Source organism: Meriones unguiculatus, chromosome 11 (genome assembly GCF_030254825.1).
Source record: "Meriones unguiculatus strain TT.TT164.6M chromosome 11, Bangor_MerUng_6.1, whole genome shotgun sequence".
In the NCBI taxonomy this organism is placed as follows: Eukaryota; Metazoa; Chordata; class Mammalia; order Rodentia; family Muridae; genus Meriones; species Meriones unguiculatus.
This window is the reverse complement of record NC_083359.1, coordinates 96,594,314-96,615,318: the sequence shown is the minus strand read 5'-3', so window position 1 is coordinate 96,615,318 and position 21,005 is coordinate 96,594,314. Positions and strand designations below refer to the sequence as shown.

Below are 21,005 nucleotides of genomic sequence, written 5' to 3'. Positions count from 1 at the left end.
TCTATAGAAGTGAAAACCAAGTGAGACATAGTAGACATTTTAGTGCATTAATAATAAGTCTGTAGAAAATTTTTCTCTTTGGGGGAATGGCATTATCGAAAAGGTAAATAATACACTGCATAGAGGGCCTACTAAATGCCAGTTTTTGAAACATTCTTCTTTATCAAGGTATGTTACATATTGAAAGTTGAAAAACTGGGGTTGGAGAGATGGCTCAGCAATTAAGATCACTACCTGCTCGTGCAGAGAACCCAGGTTTAGTTCCCCACACCCATGCGGTGGCTCCTAACCACCTGTAACCCCAGCTCCACAGAGCCAGACACCCTCTTGGACTCTAGGCACCAAAGACACACAGGGGGATAGCTATACATATAGGCAAAACACACACAATTTTAATAAGCTCTCTTAAAACTTTGAAAAAACATGAAGCACCGAGTTGGTTAATAACTGTTTCTATGGCACTCATTACAGAATTGTTGAGTTTGTAACTGAACCTTTGTGTTTTAATAAGTTAAAAGACAGTACTGTTCCCTATTGTCATTAAAATGCTAGGATTGGAAGTGTTTTACAAGTGTTCAGTACAGAGTGCGACATGTAGCTAGTATTCTTGATACAGTTTCACTATGAACTCTTTTACTGGACTTGAAAGGAAGCCCATTTAACTTTAAAAAAGTATAATGAAAGATTGTTACCAGAGTCCTAGGCCAGAGGAAATCCAACTAACCAGATTGAGTCGCTGGCTGCCTCAGGAGTAGAGAGGAGTGAGGTGAAACCAGAAATGACTATTCAGTATGGCCACACTAGAAAGGAGCAGGAATATCAGCATACTAATCCTTGTGTTCTGGATAAAAACAGAGTGTATAAGAGAAGGACAAAGGTGGGGAACCAGTGCCATTCATTATCAAACATAAACAGCCAAACTGTGATCTGGTAGATTTTTATCTGATTCTGCTAAGTCCTGCTAGCACCAAGAAATCACTGCTGCTTGGAGGAACAGTCCAGTTCCTTTTAGAAAAATGATTGCTCCTGCTTAGGAAAGCAGCCTAGGGTCCTTTCAGAACGTGTGAGACAGCGGGGCTTGGTGTTCCTACAATTCAAGATAGAGTGGGAGAGGAACTCTTGAGAGAATACGCTGGAGGAGCAAATGAGATCAATTGGGACAGTAACTCTTTTGAGGGGAGCAAAAGATAACTTCAAATGAGCCCTGTTAAGTTCTTAATGTTTCTGTAGTAGCATTTATTAGTTATAATGGCTTTTGTTATGACCTTTTTATACCAATACATTTGATCATCACTGTCTGTCTTTCTCTCTCTCTCTCTCTCTCTCTCTCTCACACACACACACACACATGCACACAAGTGTATGTAGAAGTGAGTATACTAGAAAGAAGCCTATGGGAGGGAAACCTGATTCTTTGGGAGATAGGAAAGATAAGAACACATGTAAGTTGGAAAGGGGAATGTTGGAGATGAATAGGGAGTGGGACAAATATATGGGGGAGGTAGAATAGCGGCAATAGTCAACCATAGCTAAGAAGGCATGAAAAAAGCTACACAGTCTAGTGCTGCTTTTGCTATCTGACCTCTTCCTGTTAAACTGTAGTTCTGGCATAAGAACAGTACATAAGAACAGTACAATAAGATTTTTCTCAAAGTTTTTCAAAATTACTACTTGCAACTCTGATATTGATATAGTTTCCTCTACTTTTCTAGTCTCTAACTGGTTTGAAACAGTTGAGTCTAATTTTTTCTAGTATAATTTCCATATTTGATTCTTAATTTATGGGCTGGCTGTATACTGTAGTGACCTATTGCTTATTTAAAGCCATGTACTTTTGTTTGCATTCTGAAACTGTATCATGTCTTTAGCAACAGTAATACTTTTCTCAGTACTGAGAGATGGGGGTGGTAGACACATATGGATCTTAAATGTTACGTTCTTATAATTCAGGGTGAAAATCTGTACTTCTGCTTTTCTAATATTAAAGTACTCTTTCTTAAATAAAGGGAAGGAGGGAGAGAGAAGAGAAGGGGAGCAGGAAAGAGCAAACCATGTGCTTATGTTTGTCATAAAGAACTTTAATACAGTCATGAACCTTCTCCCTGGATGGGCAGCATAGGGAGCCTGGGAATAAAGAAAGGACAATTCTTTGATTCTGTGCCGAGAGTCATTGGGCTGCTTCTAATATACTAGGTCTTTTGGAAGCTCCTTCTCCTCATGAGACTGACAGTCATTAGAGCCATGCTGTATGGCGTTACCACCATGTTCAAATGTTGATCACTTTAATAACAAAGCCCTTGATTGATGCTAGTTATGGTTTTTGTTTCATTCTAGTGTTTTTAACTATTATAAAGTCAACAACCTCCTGTTGGTTCTCCTTATATTTTTTTGAAATGTTTGTCTGAAAATTACTGATGCAGTCTATATAAATATCCTTACATTTACTATCTCGTACATATTCCACTTTTAACATAGGTGAATTTCCAAAGCAATGATTTAACCTTACCTTCTTACTCAATTTATCTGTTTTAATGTGGCTGTAGTTAAAACTCTGTTGAAATTTTCTTAAATCATGAGTCTGTCTTATCATCTGAAGGATTAGCTTCCTTTCCTGGCTTTTGGACATTTACAAATTTAATATGTCATATCTCTAATGTCTTCATCCTGTCCTTGCGTTCATTTGTCATAGCCAAGGATAAAACCATCCAGATTTATAAATAGAAACAATGCTTCATAAAATATGCTGGAGGCAGAGAAGTGATACAAAGGTAATGAAAATTATTTGCATAGCTTTGGTTTATTTTTCTTTATCAACAAAGAAATTGAATGAAACAAGGGTTTGGAGGATATGAATAATACCATTATAAGATAATAAAGTTGAGTGAGGAAAGGTGTTAAGAAGCAGAGTCCATCACAACCAAGAAAGGCATTGCTGCTGTCAAGGATGTGATACAACTTTAGACTACAAACACAACTTCATGGCTTGAAATGAGGACAACAGTGTTTTTTTTCACTGCAACTATATTAGAGCATAGCCACAGAATTAAATATGGAAACCTATCAGAATTAAAATTTGAAAAAGTTTTTTAAATTCAATTAATTAAATACGATTTATATATATACAGCATTGAAAAAGTTTTGAAAATTTAATTAATTAAATACAATTTATTCACTTTGTATCCCCACGGCAGCCCCCTCCTTCATCTCCTCCCACTACCACCCACCCTCCCTCTTCTCCCCCTATGCCCTCTCCCAGGTTCCCTGATAGAGGAGAACCTTCTATATGAGCTTGGTTTAGCAGATCTCATCAAGGCTGGCTGCATCATCTTCCTCTGTGGCCTGGCAAGGCTACAACCCCTAGGGGGGAGATGATCAAAGAGCCGGCCACTGAGTTCATGTCAGAGACAGTCCCTGTACCCCTTACTAGGGAACGCACTTGGAAATTGAGCAGCCTATGGACTTCCTCTGACCTGGGGGTCTAGGTCCTCTCCATGCATGGTCCTTGGTTGGAGTATCGAGCTCTGCAGGCCTCCTGTGCCCATGTATTTTGGCCCTGTTGTTCTCCTTGTGGAGTTCCTGTCCCCTCCAGGTCTTTCTATCTCCCTCTTATTCCATAAGGATTCCGGCACTCTGCTCAAAGTTTGGCTGTGAGTCTCAGTATCTTCTTCGATACCCTGGGGGGTAGAGTCACATTGATACCTAAACCACGCAAAGACCCAACAAAGAAAGAGAACTTCAGACCAATCTCGCTTATGAACATTGATGCAAAAATACTTAATAAAATACTTGCAAACCGAATCCAAGAACACATCAAAGATATCATCTATCATGACCAAGTAGACGTCAGGAGTGGTTCACCATATGAAAATCCATCAGTGTAATCCACCATATAAACAACTGAAAGAAAAAAAATTCATGGTCATCTGTTTAGATGCCAAAAAAGCATTTGACAAAATTCAACACCTGTTCATGTTTAAAGTTTTGGAGAGATCAGGGATACCAGGCACATACCTAAAGATAGTAAAAGCATTATACAACAAGACTATAGCCAACATCAAACTAAATGGAGGGAAACTTAAATCAATCCCACTGAATTCAGGGACAAGGCAAGGCTGCCCACTCTCCTTATCTCTTCAGCGTTGACAAATCTTAGTTGACAGAAGAGAAAGCAAAGGAAATGGAATAAAATTAATTGAAGAGAGTGAGTAATGGTAGACCTTCGTTTTTTAATGTTCAACGTGTCAGTTTGTTCAAATGGTCAGTATGCAGCTTCCTTTTTACCCCTGTTTTGTAAATACTGAATTTCTCCAATATAATTAAATAACTTTATTACAATTTATTTTTTCCCTCAATTCAGACAATACAAATAATGTTCTTAACTTTCCTGTCTTTGACAAGAAAAAAGGCTCACTACACACTATTTTGAATGCTTTTATTTCTGAGTGTTTGAGAAGTCAGTCTTCAGAAACAGTGTTCACCATACCACCCCAGATATTTAACATTTCAGCTTAGGTAGGGGAAAAAAGACAGGTAGGTACTTCACTAGAGAATATTCTCACATGCAGTGTGGTTCTACAAGGAATGGGAAAAGAGAATTTGAGAACAAAGAGGCCACTGTGACTGGAGATGAGTGAGAGAAGGGAAGAGTAGGAGGAATTAAGATTGGATGGAGCTTTTATTGCTTGATGTTATTTAAGTGCCGTGGGAATTTATTGAGGGCTTTGAAAGGAGTATTTTATAGGTAGCGGCTAGAGGGGAGTAAGTATAAAAAATAAAATGAGCTAAGAAATAATTGGAGCGACCTAAACTAACTTTGTTTAGAGTAATTGATAGTGATCGTGAAAGTTGCCCATGTCTGGCTTTACAGAATCAAGAGTTGGCTATGTAAATTTAGGAAATTTATTGAACATATAAGTAAACATATCAGATAGGTAGAGGGATACATAAGATTTAAAGATATATAAAAGTTAAACACCACCAATAAGTAGGAAATTAAGGTGCCAAGAGGCCCAGCATCAGGGACCCCTTCTGTAGGAGAGATTTAAATGCAGTCAGAGATATGAGAAAATTACATGTGTGTGATGCCTTAGAAGCCAAGGGAAGAAGGGAATTTTGGGGAAAGAGTGTTGTTCAGTCTCTGGATCACATTGAATCACTTGAATATACACAGAACCCTCTTACTAGTGGTTTCTGAGCAAACAACTTTGGTAGACCTCTCATCATTTTCATTTATTAATAAGAATACTTACAGTCATTCTTCCTGTAAATTAGCCATTTGTATCCTTGAACAAACTATTTACAAGCAGGGCATTCCTGATTGTGGGTGAATGGGTAGCGATGCTCTATTTGGAAAGAGTTGAACAAGTGGTACCTCAATGTTAGTAGTTGTGTGATACTGAGTATGTTACTTTATCTCAGAAGTTCAGTTTCATGTTACCTTTAGTTAGTGATAGACTACTTTCTTGGAGGCCTACTGTAAAAAATAAATATTTAATCACAGCTACCTCTTTCCTTATAGCCTCAAGTATGATGCCGCCTTATTATTGTTGGATGTGAGGAAACACATTGGATGAAGTAAAAAACAGACCAAAATAAAACTTTTCATTGATACGGTAGAAATAATATTTACCTCTCATAGATTCTATCTTCCTGGGCAGTTTTGCATATTATTCACAACATTCTTGTGATGTAGAGAAAGGGACATGATACCAGGAAGAGAAAAATAATACAAGTAAGCTTTAAGATAACACTTCTTCCAATCCTAAACTAATAAGCCACAAACAAACCTTATTCTGATATTCTACTGGGTAAACATTTGTTGCATGTTACATGGAATAAAGGACAACAGATTCAAACCTTAGAGCCTGAGGAATAAAGTAGAACAAATTCAAACCTTGGAACTTGAATGTGAGTCTTATACTCCAGGCAAATCCAAGAAAAAGGGGAAAGGGTACTTACTTCAGGAGAGAGGCGTAAGTATAAAATATTCAATCTTGTGGAAAACATTAGAAATAGAATACTTTCTATGGGACTATAATTTTAAAATACAAAAGCTTAAGGAATAGCCCAGTGCTTAGCATGTGGGAGGCCTCATCTTTGGTCGCTAGGATCACAAAGCAGACAACTACACACAAATGCAGTTATCCCCTTGGTGTCCAAAGGGGATTAAATCTTCCAATGCTTACAACATTTAAATGAAGTGGCATAATATTTATATATAACCTATCGACATCTTCTTAAATACTTAGAAAATTACACTTATTTATGTGTGTATTGATGTGGGCAAATGATATGCTACATACAAGGATGCCAAAGGGGTTTTCTTGGCTTACATATCAAAAGTCCATTGAGGGAAGCCAAGTCGGGAACTTAAATAAGGCAGGAACCTGGAGGCAGGAGCTAATGCAGAGGCCATGGAAGGAGGGATGCTGCTTACTGGCTTGTTCCCCCAAGGCTTGCTTGGCTTCCTTCCTTCCTTCCTTCCTTCCTTCCTTCCTTCCTTCCTTCCTTCCTTCCTTCCTTCCTCCCTCCCTCCCTCCCTCCCTCCCTCCCTCCCTCCCTCCTGCTCTCCCTCCCTCCCTCCTTCCTTCCTTTCTTCCTTCCTTCCTCTTTATAGCCTTGTAGCCCCTTCCTTCCTCCCCTCCCAGTCCCTTCCTCTTTCCCTCTCCCATATCCTTTTCCTCAGAAAAGGAGCTCCCTTTCCCATCCACAGCAGCTCATTAACTTGCATCAGGACTGAATGTGTCCTATCCAAAGTAGTCCTGTCAGGGGAAAGTGATTAAAAGTTAGCTAGTAAGCCCATGTCTGATTCAGTCCCCACTTCCCATACTAGAATATCCACTTGAAGCCTAAGCTGCCCATCTGCTACGTCCTTGTAGGGGGCCTAGACCCAGTTCATGCATGGTCCTTGGTTGATACTTCAGTTTCAGCAAATGCCTCTGGGCCCTGGTTAGTTGTTTTTCTTGTGGAGCTCCTGGCACTTCCAGGCCCTTTTCTCTTTGCTCCCACTATTCCCCCAACTGAAGAATGGATAAAGAAACTTTGGTACATTTACACAGTGGAATACTACCCAGCTATTAAAAACAAACAAAAAAAAAAATGAACTTTGCAAGCAAATGGATGGAACTAGAAAAGATCATCCTGAGTGAGGTAACCCAGACCCAGAAAGACGCACATGGTATATACTCATAAGTAGATTTTAGCCATATGGTACAAGATAAGCATACTATGAGGTAAAGACCCAAAGAAGAAAAGTAATAAGGGGGACCCCAGTGAGGATGCATAAATCTCACTCAGAAGGAGAGATAGAATAAACAGAGGTAATGGCTGAAGAGAGGGAACAAGGTAGGAGAGGGGGCACATAGAGTTAAGAGGGTGGAGATCAGACCTGAGGAAAGCAAGAGAGAGAAAGCAGAGTCTTGTAGAGAAAAGAGAAGCTGGGGGTGGGAACATCTCTGTGACAAGCTGGAGACCTTAGTAGAGGCTCCTAGGAGGATATAAGGGGGATTCAAGCAGAGACTCCTAGTAGCAGAGACCATAGAGACTGAAGAGGACATCCTTTAACTACTTAGTCTTCTAGTAAAGGGTGGGGAACACCAACCCACCCGCAAAAACTTCAACCCAAAATTTACCCTGCCTCTGAGATGTGCAGGGATAAAGATAGAGCATAGATTGAGGGAATGCCCAACTGATGCCTGGCCCAACCAAAAACCCACCCTATCGGAAAGTGCTAACCCCTGACACTATGAATAATACTCTGCTAAGCTTGCAGACAGGAGTCTGTCAAAGTTGTCCTCTGAGAGGCTCTACCCAGCAGTGCCTCAAAACAGATGCTACGAGTTGGCCTTCTTACAGAATCAGGACTACCAGCCCAGGGATGGCACCACCCACAGTGGGCTGGGTTCTACTCCATCAATCACTAATTTTAAAAAGGCTTGCCTACAGCCGGATCTTCTGGATGCGTTTTCTCAGTTGAGGCTCCCTTTTGTCTCATGATTTCAGCTTGTGTCAAGTTGACAAACTAGCCAGTACAGTCACAGTGGTATAAAGAAAAAAGTAGTTTGCTGAATGAAATAGAGCTCCATTTTAGTTCCTCACTGTCACTACCAAGGTATATGTGATAATGAATAAGTTACTTAATCCTAGTGTCTCGTTTGCTCATTTGTAAAACACCAAGCACATACACTATATAATTTCTACGGTTACTCTTAATCTTTAATAGTATAAATGCAAGCAATTTAGAATATTCCTCAATTTTCCATTTGTAGTTCACCAAGTCAGAAGGGAACACGAGTGAGTCATAATTTCTGGTTCTGTAACGAGATACTATGGAGGAGGTAGTATATAAACAGTAAAAATTTATGACTCAATAGTTATAAAAGCCCCAAGGACTTAGGGTATTATCAAAGTTTTAGCAGGTTAACCACCTGATAAAGGTCTTTTCCTTAGAGATAGCATCTTCTAAGTGCAGTAGGATAGAGAAGCAAGAGGTTCCTTTTTCAGCTTCTATTTCTTTTATATGAGTACTGATTCTGTTGCCTCCCAAAAGCCACATTTCATTTTTAATATAATTTTTATTACAATTTATTCACTTTGTATCCCAGCTGTAGTCCCACCCTCATTCCTTCCCAACCCTGCCCTCCCTCCCTCATCTCCTCCCATGCCCCTTCCCCAGTCCACTGAGAGTGGGGGACCTCCTCCCCTTCTATCTGACCCTAGTTTATCAGGTCTCATCAGCACTGTCTTTCATAGTCTTCCTCTGTGGCCTGGTCAAGCTGCTCCCCCCTCAGGGGGAGGTGATCAAAGAGCCAGCCACTAAGTTCATGTCAGAGATAGCCCTTGCTCCCCTTACTAGGGAGCCCATTTGGAGACTGAGCTGCCATGGGCTACCTCTGAGCCACAGTTCTTAATACAGTTGTACTGAGGATTAGCTTTCAACATGAATTTTGAAGGGGATACTATATTAGTTACTTTTCTCCTTGCTGTGGGTAAATACCCAATAGAAGGAATGTGAGGGAAGGTTTTGCTTTTTGTTTTTCTTTTCAGTTTTACAAGGCATGATCTCAGCATGGCATGAAAGCTGAAGTAGTCTGGTCCATGGTAATAGGAGCTTAGGGTATTGCTTGGCATATTGGAAAGCAAAGACCTGGATCATAAACAGAGCAAAACTATAACTCTCAAAGGTCCTAGTGGCCTTAGACATCTAAGCCCAATGCCTCAAAAGTTTTCATGAATTCTCCAAACAAAATTCAGACACATGAGGCTGATGGAGAACATTTAAGATCCAAACTACAATAAATACCTTCATTTAACCATAGCAGAGACTCAAAGAAATTGAAGGATATGTATGCTACATAGTGGTATATAGAGATTGAAGCAAGAAAAAAATAAAGGGATTGGACAGGAGGAAAGAAAGGTAGGATTGAAAGTTCATTTTTTGGAAGGTAAACAGTTTTGTTCTGTTGGACTTAGGATTGACATAGGAGTTTACCTTGAGTCAGTGTATCATTTCCTAACAATAATTGTTCTTAATTTTTTTAACATTTGGGACTAAGGAAAAAGGTGAGTTAAACATTTATAGAGCAAACATGAGGACTGGAGTTCAGCTTCCTAGAAACCGAACGTAAATGTTGGCTGGATGTGTCAGTTTGCCCTGGAAGGTAGGATTATAAAAAATACCCTTATTGGTGAACTTTGCATTTTAAATTAAGACTCTGTGTTGTTGTAAATAAAAAATATTAGAAGTGTTGGGCTATAAAATGTTTATTATTAGCCCTAAGATTATCAAGGTGGTATTATTTAACACCACTATCGCAAATAGTAAGACACAGATACCTGTTAGATTTATAATTGCCTTATTTCCCTTGGGCTGGGCAGATACTTTCCTTTCACTATCTCAGTATCCTCACCATACATCTTAATCCTCCTCATTTGTTCTACCTTCCATACATAACCCCAGGGTACTTGCTTGTATTCTTCATCTGGGTTTTATTATGTCATTATTGGAGTCCTTCCTCCAGGCCCATGTGGTTTCTTCTCCAGGCTAACCCATCATGGCATCCTTTTTCTTCCTATCCTCCTGTCCTTCTGTCTCCTGTGATTCTCCTGAAAAGCCCAGGAACCCTAGCCATGTGTATTGCCCTGCCCGGGTATAGGCTGTTTAATCAGCCAATCAGGTATGTCTTAGGCAGGTTTATACAAACAAGGATAGATGTATCTGGAAGGCAGTAACCAGATCTTCAGGGCCAGTAATTAGCATTAGACCAACCCCCAACAAACTGCTTCAATAAATAAGGTAGAAGAGCAATTGAAGATGAACCCCAGTGCCACCATCAGGCCACCACATGCATGTGCACCCATGTGCACTCACATGGATATCACACACATGGGAAAGAAGGAAAATTAACATTTCTCCCAATTAAAAATTATAAGATACATATTACATACATTTTACCATCTTAAGCACTTAAGTGTAGTAAATTTACACAATATTGTACAACCATCACCACTATTCGTCCATAAAACGGAAATGTGAACTATTAACCAGTAACTCCTTTAGTACTTCCAATTCCCCAGGCCCTGGCAACTACTACTCTCCTTTCTGTCTCTTATGATTTCTGATACTGAAAGTATCTCATATAGTTGAAATTGCATAGTGCTTACCTTTCTGTGAATGGCTTATTTTATTTTAGCATATTCTCTTCAAGGTTCATCCATACTATAGAAGATGTCATAATTCCCTTTTAACAATGAACAATATTACGTTGTGTCTACCATATTGTATTAATTTGTCTGCAATGAACGCTTATATTCTTTCATATGTATTGACTATTGATACCAGTAATGATTTATCTCCTTTAGGTACTTTTCTGTATCAAAACTGCAGAAGTTGTTATTCAAATAAAATAACACTTCCAAGTATCTTGTACTACCCATGTCTGAGGATTATCCCCTTTAAAAAAATCTCAGTATTTTACCTTCTCAGAAATTATCACATGTTGTACTGTTTCCAGGGAGTTCTTCGATTGAAACCTTGTGGACTCAGGTAATGAGGGACCCACTCACCTTCAGGTGGAGAGCCACAAAATGCAATCTAGTCTATGAAAGAACAGACTAGGAGACACAAATGTTTCAAAAGTTAGCTAAAAGAGAAGAGCTCATTTGTTTTCTAACTCACTAATTTATTTGTAAACTTTTACCGCTACCTTTTTAAGGAAAGCATGAATCTCTCTATGCTCTTTTGGTTGGTTCAAATTTTTTCTTTTCCACATAAATTATCCATATTGCCTGTTATAGATACAAAATAGTTCACTGAAGCCCTCCTTTCCATAAATAAATATGTGATTTCTGTTTGTGGAGCTGCAGTAACTAGAGTAGCCTCTAACCACCTGTTTAACAAAAGTTATTCAGTTCTATAAAAAAAAAATAAAAAATAAAAAAAGAGTCACATTTTACACTTTGATAAACTGGCAGAGAAATCCTGGTAAGAACTCTTAAGTGCTCCAATCATGCACGCATGTAGCATTTTTATGGTAGTACTATTTATTGAGGATTTAATGAAAATGGTTTTAAAAAGGAAGTTTATTAAGTTGCTAGCTTTTCTCATCAAATTGAAGTTTTCTTTTGAAAATGTATAATAAAGTTAGCTACAGCATGAGGCTTCCTACTTGGAATGTTATTTCAAATGTAAATTGTAGATTATATTTATTCTTGATTCGTAAGTATTATTTTTTATTTTTGCAAAAATATTCTTCCTACTGAGTATTTCACATGAGCATAGAGTCAGTGTTTTGGTAGGAATCCAAAAACAGCACAGCTGCAGATTTATTTTTTTGTGAGGAACTGTACAAAAGAGGGTGGGGATTTAAAGTAAATGAACTTTTCCCAAGACTGTTTCACATTATCTGTCTCAGATTAAGTTAATTATACAGCAGAGTTGGAATTTTCAATGTTGTGTGTTTTACTTTCCCAGAGACACTTCCTAAAGAGTACCATCCTTTTCTCTTTGGTTTTTTTTTTTGTTTGTTTGTTTGTTTGTTTGTTTTGTTTTGTTCTTGGTTTGGTTTGGTTTGGTTTTCCCCTCTCTCTTCCACTGTCAGGAAAGCTGTTTGCTTATTTTAGCTTCTATGACATGAGGTACTTTTCCTGGATTCTCCACCTTCTTCCTAATGTCTATAATAGTTACAACTTGAAAATGAAAAGTGGGTATTTTTCCCAAATTCTGTAATGTTAGAGTATTCTTGGGAATTGGTGAATATTATTTATGTTCATTTCCAAAGAAATATAAGATTTTTAAGGTAATATATTAATACTTAAATGTGTTTGTTTCTTACATATCCAGTTCATAGAAAAAAGTGTCTAATACATGGTCAATGGGTAATAAATAGAATTGTTATATTACAGGATCGTAGACAATTATGTCTGCTTGTTTTCAAACTCCATTTGGTTGATCCTTAGTCCATGTGTGAAATGCAGATATAGCTATTTCTTTCATTTTCAAATACATGGCATAAAAATCAAAGATGTTAATGTCAAACACATCAAGCATGTTTTCTGTTAGAAATTGAATTCTGTTAGTGCCAGAAATAAAACAAGAATCTCAAATCTGTGCAGGTAGTAAAGTTTTCTTGTTTCTCTTAAATGTTTGACTTGATAAGGAAAAGCATGATGGAAGTTATAAAGTCTTATGAGCTAGTTCATGCAGTGGTTTATTACATTTGTTTAGTTTATGAGTTTTACTGATGGTCAAATTTTAAAAGTGAAATTTATCACTTTATTCCTTTTTGTTTAAAGTTTCACTTTTTAAAATTATTATTATTAGGAAAAACATATACTCTGGAAACAGCTAGGCGTTGGGCCAAGCTCTTAAAGGTCATTGTCTCTCATGCCTCCTGGTAACTGAAAAAAGTTGTTACATGATAAAATGATAATATTTCATCATCAAATAGAAAGGTTAGAGAAAACCCTTTCTACTCCGAAGACTAATAGCCCTGTTGTGAAGCCATCTATTTATTTCTCTGCAGTGGCAGAAATTGTAGGGTGAAATGAGCATTATCCTGCGTAAAGCCATCTGGTGATGAATCAGCCAGCTGATTTCCAGAGCATAAGGATAAACTATCCTTAACATGTGGCTTAGCTCAATTAATTCCATGCATTAATTATATACTAGGTATGTAATGTAAAGAAGCCAGTTATGTTTTGTTGTTGTTTTTGGCATGGATTGCTGAACATTTAAAACATGTTTATTGGCCATTTTTCTTTCTTTCAATAATTTTCTGTTCAGTTCATTATTCATTTTGTGATTGGAAGGTTTTGTTCTTTTGGTGTTTAATTTTTGCAGTTCTTTGTATTTTCTAGATATTACTCTTCAATTCAAAGTATAACTGGCAGGGATTTTTCTCCCATTCCTGGACTATCTCTTCACTCGAATAGTTTCTTTTGCTGCCTAGATGCTGAATTTTGTGTAAGCACATATGTCCATTCTTGCTCTTACAGCCAGTGCTATAGAGTCCTTTCAGAGAAGTTAGGCATAGGAAGGAATGGAGCCCATTGAGTTAAGTGCTTTCCTAGCATGCAGGAAGTCCTGGGCTTAATCCCAGTGTGGTGGCACATGCTTTTCATCTTAGCATTTGGAGGCAAGGTTCAGAATTCTGTTGAGCATCCTCAGCTGCATAATGATTTAACTTGCATAATGATTTAAATGCTTATTTATTTATTCTGGTGTTCCTGGGTATTTGAGATGTACGTTTTCTAAATACTACCTAATTATTCTTTTAGGTCCCTTGGAGCCTGTTTAACAATTCCTTTTTAATTTGAAATTTTATTGACTTTGATCTTCACTCTTTTTTGTTAGTTTGGCTAGGATGTTTGTCAGTCTTGTTCTTTTTTTCAAAGAACCAACTCTACTTGATTTATTGATACTTGTTCTCTTTGTCTTCTGTATACATGAATTTCTACCTGTGCTCTACCGAAATTGGATTTAGCTTATTTTATTTTCCATGTATGCATGGTTGTTATCATTTTATTTTACTTTTATTAATTTGGGGGATTATAAATGATTACATTTTTTTTCCTTTCCTCATTCTAAAGCCTCTCAAACACCTCTCCCTGCTCTCCTTCAAATTCATGGCTTCTTTCATTGTCGTTGCATGCATATATGAATATGTGTATATGTGTATGTATATGCATGTATATTCCTAAATATAAACTACTCAGTTCCTCCAGTGTTATTTGTATCATTTCGAAGTGATTGTTTGGTCCTGCTCATCCAGTTGGTATGCTCTTCCCTGAAGAAGGTGACCTCTCTCCCTCCCCGCTTTCTTCAGTTGCCTGGAGTTCTATGTGTATAGTTGAGGCCTGAAGGCCTTTTTCTCATCCACTTTGGCATTTTCTAAAACCTTGATGTATGTTATTTTGGTTGGTATTCTTGAGATAGACTCTAACTATGTAAAACAGACCAGCCTAAACTAAAAGGAGATTTGCCTTCATCTGCCTCTGGGGTGGTGGTATTAAAATCCTGTGCCACCACTCCTGGCCACCTTCCTCCTTTTACACACACACACCACACACACACACATGCGCACACACACACAACTATAAACTTTGCTTTCAGAACTGCCGTGACTACATGCCAGATTCCCAGATGTTGTGATAGTCTACACTACGGTTTTCATTTGATTCTAAGAACAACCAGCATCTTTAGCATAAACATAAAATTAAAATGTATTGGAATGTAAAGTACAGTGAAGCTGTGTATCTACTTGACAGCTGAAGACAGATTTTGTTCTCTTTTTAGACTCCAGAGGTTTGAATATTAAAATACTAGCCCATTGGATCCTAAAGTGAACTGATCCCACAGGAAAAACTAGTGATAGTTGTAGGAAGGTCATCTGTCTGCCTTCTAAATATTTGAATGTTAAACTTTGTCATCTAACTGCTGAAAAGGCAAGTCCTATGTGACAAGAAGACAAGCTATAAGAGGTTGTTAAAGAGGAACATAACTAGGGAGTAAGAGCCAGATTTACTAAATAATAGAAGTTAGGTGACCCTAGAGAGTTCCAGGTTACCTGCATGCCCAGATTTCTTGTAGAGTCGTGCTTCGTTCATTTTTAATAGCTTCTGCTGTAGATTGGATTCCATCTCTTACAATGAGAATTGAGGGCAAGTGGGCAAGGATAGGAAGAAGGGAGGAAGGTTGTCAAACAATTATGGTGGGTGAAAGGTTGTTCTAGACTAGAAGCTAGGGATGAAGAAATTCCGTTTTGGCCTTCTGCTGGCAATAGTAAGATCATTTCATGCCGTAATTCTAGTCTGGAATAAGGACAGCTTCCTGTTTCCATCTAACTTCCCAGCATTCTCTACTCAGTTCCTTGAAGCAAGATTCTTTTGTTTGTTTGCCCTAGCAACTCTGGATTTGGTAGGCTTCTCAATAGGTGTGCGTATATATTTAAGTATATCATATATTTTCAATACATGGATACTTGGTATAGCTTTAAATGAGTTGAACTTGTCTATCTCCTCAACAGATTTTTTTCTAATGTTTTGGAATTCATTGTGTAATATCTATAGTCAGTTACCTTATGCAATAGTATATCAGAGCTTCTTGGCTTCCACTGAACTATACATTAGTTGATCATTGATCACCAGCCTTTCGTCATCCCCCTTTTCATTGTCATACTCAGGTTCTGGTAACCACCATTATACTTTCTATTTCTGTGACAGCAACGTTTTAAGATTGTACATGCCAGTGAGATTTTATGTTATTTCCTTTTTCTATGCCTAGCTTATTTCACTTAACCCGAGATTTTCCATTTCCATCAGTGCTATGTTGAATGGCAAGATTTCGTGCTTTTTTATGATAGAACCACATTGCCTTCATGAAAGTGTGGATGCTTGGGTTGGTTTCTGGATGTTGGGGTTAGTGCTGTAATACATGTGGGAATGCAAATGTTTCTTTCATGTATCTCACCTCCTTTGCATACATAGATCTGTAAATAGGGGCAAAAACATCATATAGTGGTGCTATTTAAAACATTTTAGGAACTTCTATAATGCTTTTTATAGTAACTGTGCTAATTTACATTTTTATCTGCCGTTTCTACCAGCACTTGTTATCTTTTGGGGTGTTTGGACAATACTCATTTACTGGATTAATGTTCATGGTGATTTTGGTTTTCATTTCCCTGGTATTTACTGTTGGTCACTTACATGTTGACTTTTAAGAAATGTCTATTTTGGTCTGTTGCCCATTTTGAAATTTCATGGGAGCCCACATTGACAATGTGCCTGTAATCCCAGCGCTTAAGAGATATAGGCCTGAGGTCTCTGGTGCAGTCTGGTTAGCTGGACTAGCTGTATCAGTTGTAGGCTCAGAAGAAAGCCTTCTTAACAAGTAGTGATCAAGGAAGATGCGCAGCATCAGCCTCTGGTCTGTATGTGTTTAGTGACCAAAGAAGATACCCAAGTGTCAGCCTCTGGTCATTACATATTGCTACATGCCTGTAAACACAAATACATACATACACACACATGAAAAAAATAAAGAGTACCTGAGGGAATGATGAAAAAGCTGAAATGCCTAGAGAAAAACAGAGAATGTAGCTTTGTGTTATAATTCATTCCCCAGAAGAAAAGCTGTTTAGTAGACTCAAAGTCATTGCCTTAGCCCACAAGAGTGAAATACCCTTCATATTGAATATTATATTTTTATTTCATTTTAGAAAATGTGAGCTGAGTGTAGTGGTGCACACCTGTAATCCCAGTACTTGGGGAGTTAGAGGCAGGGAAACTCTTGAGTTTGAGGCCAGCCTGCTCTATAAAATGAGACTAGGACTGCCAAGGCTACCCGAAGAAACCTTGTCTTGGAAAAAAGGAAAGAAAGAAAATGTGTATTCTCTAATTTTAAGCTTCGTGGAAAGCCAAATAAGATTAGTTTAAAAAGCTATTTAATTGCATCATTTTATATAATTGTAACAATTGCATAAATACAATTATATATCAAATAATTATATATTACGTATTACAGTATTATGTGTCATGCTATATAAATGTTTAAAGACTATCTTACAGAAAATGAGAATTAAAGGATGTTTTATAGCATATGAATAATACTTGTTTAAAATTATTTTTCCACATTAAGAAGTTGTTCATTTTGTCCATGTTTGGTTTTTGTGTTTTAGATTGCTCTGTTTAAGCTGAATTGAATTCCTTTGATTATATGATACTGAAGTTTTCATTTTTGTTCCCTTGAAAAAGTATGTAACTGTTGAATTACTTACTGTGCAGTGTTTTTAAAATATTCTTGTAAATGGAGTGTATGAATTATGCAATATATATACATAAAAGATTTTCTTTTAGATAAGTTCTGGTTCTCTATTGATTTGACCGAGAAAACTGTAGTAGTGAAACTGATGTAGAGAAAACTGAAATAGTGAAATCAATGCTAAAACATCAGTTTGACAGAAAGTATGTGTAAGAAGACTACAGTCATCTCCATTGAATACTCGGGTAACTGGGAGACTTAATAAACCACATAAGTTGACCAAACTGATTAAATATGCTGAGAAAGAAATAAGACTTGATTGTTTTAGCTTTACACAAAATTATTTGCTTATTTAAGTAAAAGTTGTTTGTGTCATGTTAGGTAACTGTGGTTAGTTTTTTTTTCAACTTGACACAAATTAAGGTCACTTGGGAAGAGAGAACCTCATTTGAGAAAATGTCTCCATCAAACTGGCCTGTAAGCAAGGCTATGAGGCATTTTCTTGATTGATAACCATGGGAGGGCCTATGTTACTGTGGACAGTGCCAACCCTGGAAAAGGGGTCCTGTGTTGTATAAGAAAGCCAGTGTGGCATGTGCCTCTGTGGCTGCTGCTTCAGTCCTACCTCCTTAGTTTCATTCCTTGAATTCCTGTCTTGGCTTCCTCTGATGATGCACTGCAGCCTATAAGCCAAATAAACCCTCCTCCTCCCCAAATTGCTTTCCTCATGGTATTTTTATCACAGTAATGAAAACCAAGCTAAGACAAACTAACTTATTTATGAGACTTTTCTTTTTAATTTTTTTAATTATTACAATTTATTCACTTTGTATCCCAGCTGTAGCCCCCCCCCCATCCCCTTCCAAGTCCTCCCTCTTTCCCTCTTCTCCCATACCCCTTCCCTAGTCCACTGATAGGGGAGGTCCTTCTTCCCTTCCATATGGTTGGCTCTAGTTTTTCAGATCTCATCAGGACTGGCTGCATTGTCTTCCTCTGTGGCCTGGTAAGGCTGTCCTGCCCTCTCAGGGGAAAGTGATCAAAGAGCCAGCTACTGAGTTCATGTCAGAGACTGTCCCTGTTCTACTAGGGAACCCACTTAGAGACTGAACTGCCATGAGCTACATCTGTGCAGGGGTTCTAGGTTCTCTCCATGAATGGTCCTTCATTGGAGTATCAGCCTCAGAAAAGACTCCTGGACCCAGATATTTTGGGTTTGTTGCTGTCCTTGTGGAGCTCCAGTCCCCTCCAGGTCTTTCTATCTTCCCCTTCTTTCATATGATTCCCTGTACTCTGCCTAAAGTTTGGCTATGTGTCTGAGCATCTGCTTTAATACCATGCTAGAGTCTTTGGATAGTGTCTTTGAGAGGTCCTCTGTGGTATGCTCCTGTCCTATTCCCTTTTTTCTCCATCTTCTGAGGTCCATCCCATTTGCCTTTCTGAATGAGGATTGAGCATAAGACAGTAAAATTTAACATATAACATACTTTACCAGAACATTGTAATGTTTGCTTTATATATATTTATTTGCTTCTTTCAATTATAGTATAGTTTATTTCCTAGTCAAGTGTAGCACAGTATATACATCTTAGGAAAAAATGAAAATATTCTTTGGGTTCCCAAGACAAAATTTGAGTAGATGGTATCATGACTCCTAAGCATAGGAAAAGAAATTAAAGAATATGACACTTAATACCTTGCCTAAGAATAAAAGAAACAAAATTAAAGCAAGATCAAGTAAATAGATTAAATAGTCCTATAGCCCCCAAGAAAATAGAAGCAGTCATCAAAAGTCTCCCTTCCAAGAAAAGGCCCAGGGCCAGATGGTTTCAGTGCAGAATTCTACCAGACCTACAAAGAAGAGCTAACTCCAATTCTCTTCAAAATATTCCACAAAATAGAAACAGACGGAACATTACCAAACTAATTCTGTGAAGCCACATCCACCTTGATACCTAAACCACACAAAGAACCAACAAAAAAAAAAGAGAACTTCAGACCTATCTCTCTTGTGAACGTTGATGCAAAAATACTCAATAAAATACTTGCAAACTGAATCCAAGAACACATAAAAGATACCATCCATTAGACTTCATCCCAGGCATACAGGGGTGGTTCAGTATATGGAAATCCATCAATGTAATCCACCATATAAACAAACCGAAGGAGGAAAACCACACGATCATCTCCTTAGATGCCAAAAAAAGCGTTTGACAAAAGCTAACACTCATTCATGTTTAAAGACTTGGAGAGATCAGGGATGCAAGTCTCACACCCAAACACAGTAAAGACAGTATACATCAAGCCTATAGCCAATATCAAACTAAACAGAGAGAAACTTAAATCAATTCCACTGAAACCAGGGACAAGGCAAGGCTGCCCACTCTCTCCATATCTCTTCATGAAGTTCTAGCTAGAGCAATAAAGGAGATCGAGGGGATCCAAATTGGAAAGGAAGAAGTCAAAGTATCACTATTAGTAGATATGAATGACCCCCAAAATTCAACCAGAGAACTCCTGATGAACAGCTTAAGCAAAATGGCTGGATACAAAATTAACTCAAAAAAATTAGTAGCCCTCCTGTATACCAAAGACAAAAGGGCTGAGAAAGAAATTAGGGAAACTACATCCTTCACAATAGCCACTAATAACATGAAGTACCTTGGTGTGACTCTAACCAAGCAAGTGAAAGACCTGTGTGAAAAAACTACAAGTCTCTGAAGAAAGAAATTGAAAAAGATACCAGAAGATGAAAAGATCTCCCATACTCATGGATTGGTAGGATTAACATAGTGAAAATGTCCATCTTACCAAAAGCAATCTAAAGGTTCAATGCAATTCCCATCAAATAACTAACACAATTCTTCACAGACCTTGAAAGAACAATTCTCAATTTCACATGGAAAAACAAAAAAACCCAGAATTGCTAAAACAATCCTATACAACAACAGATCTTCTGGAGCTATCTCCAACCCTGATCTCAAGCTATACTACAGAGCAGTAGTAATAAAAAGATTCCCTGCACTCTGCCCAAAGTTTAGCTATGAGTCTGAGTATCTGCTTTGATACCCTGCTGGGTAGAGTCTTTCAGAGGCCCTCTGTGGTAGGCTTCTGTCCTGTTCCCTGTTTTCTCCCTCTTCCAATGCCCGATGTCCATCCTGTTTGCCTTTCTGAGGATTGAGCATCTTACCCAGGGTCCTCCTCCTTGCTTAGCCCTTTAGGTACACAGATTTTAGTATCTTTATCCTATATTTTGTGTCTAATATCTGCTTAAAATAAAAACCCCTTTTCTATCACTCCAAAGCCAGGTTTTCTTTACATATTTCTAGTTCAAAATTTTTGGTGGGAGTGTAATGCAAGAACATAGAAATTTTTTTTCTGTAAGTCCAGGTATTTAAAAGACAACCTGTATTTTAAGTAGTGCTATTTCCTCATTCAAAAGGGGGTTAGGAAAATGACTTTTTTTAAACAAATATTAGTAATTTCAAGAGAAATTATTATGAAATAAGTACCAGTTTTTCAGGTATATTATAACCCTGTAAACAAATACTCCTAGGTTTTTTTTTGGTTTTGTTTGTTTTGTTTTGGTACTAGGGAGTCCTAAGAACCAATGCTTTAAGAATTGCTACTCTAGGAAAATTGTTTTTGAGAAAATAAAATAGTAGCTTATACCTGTACTGCCAGCACTAGGAGGCAACTGTGAGAAGATTGGTCTGATCTCAAGGCTACCCTGACCTATTTACCAAGA

General features: G+C 37.8%; 1 protein-coding gene across 10 annotated transcripts in view; it reads left to right on the top strand.

The window, feature by feature from the left end:
• The window catches only part of Cep170 (centrosomal protein 170), a 103,471-nt gene that overhangs the window by 4,221 nt on the left and 78,245 nt on the right, over nt 1-21,005 (top strand). The gene's annotated exons all lie outside the window — the stretch shown is intronic.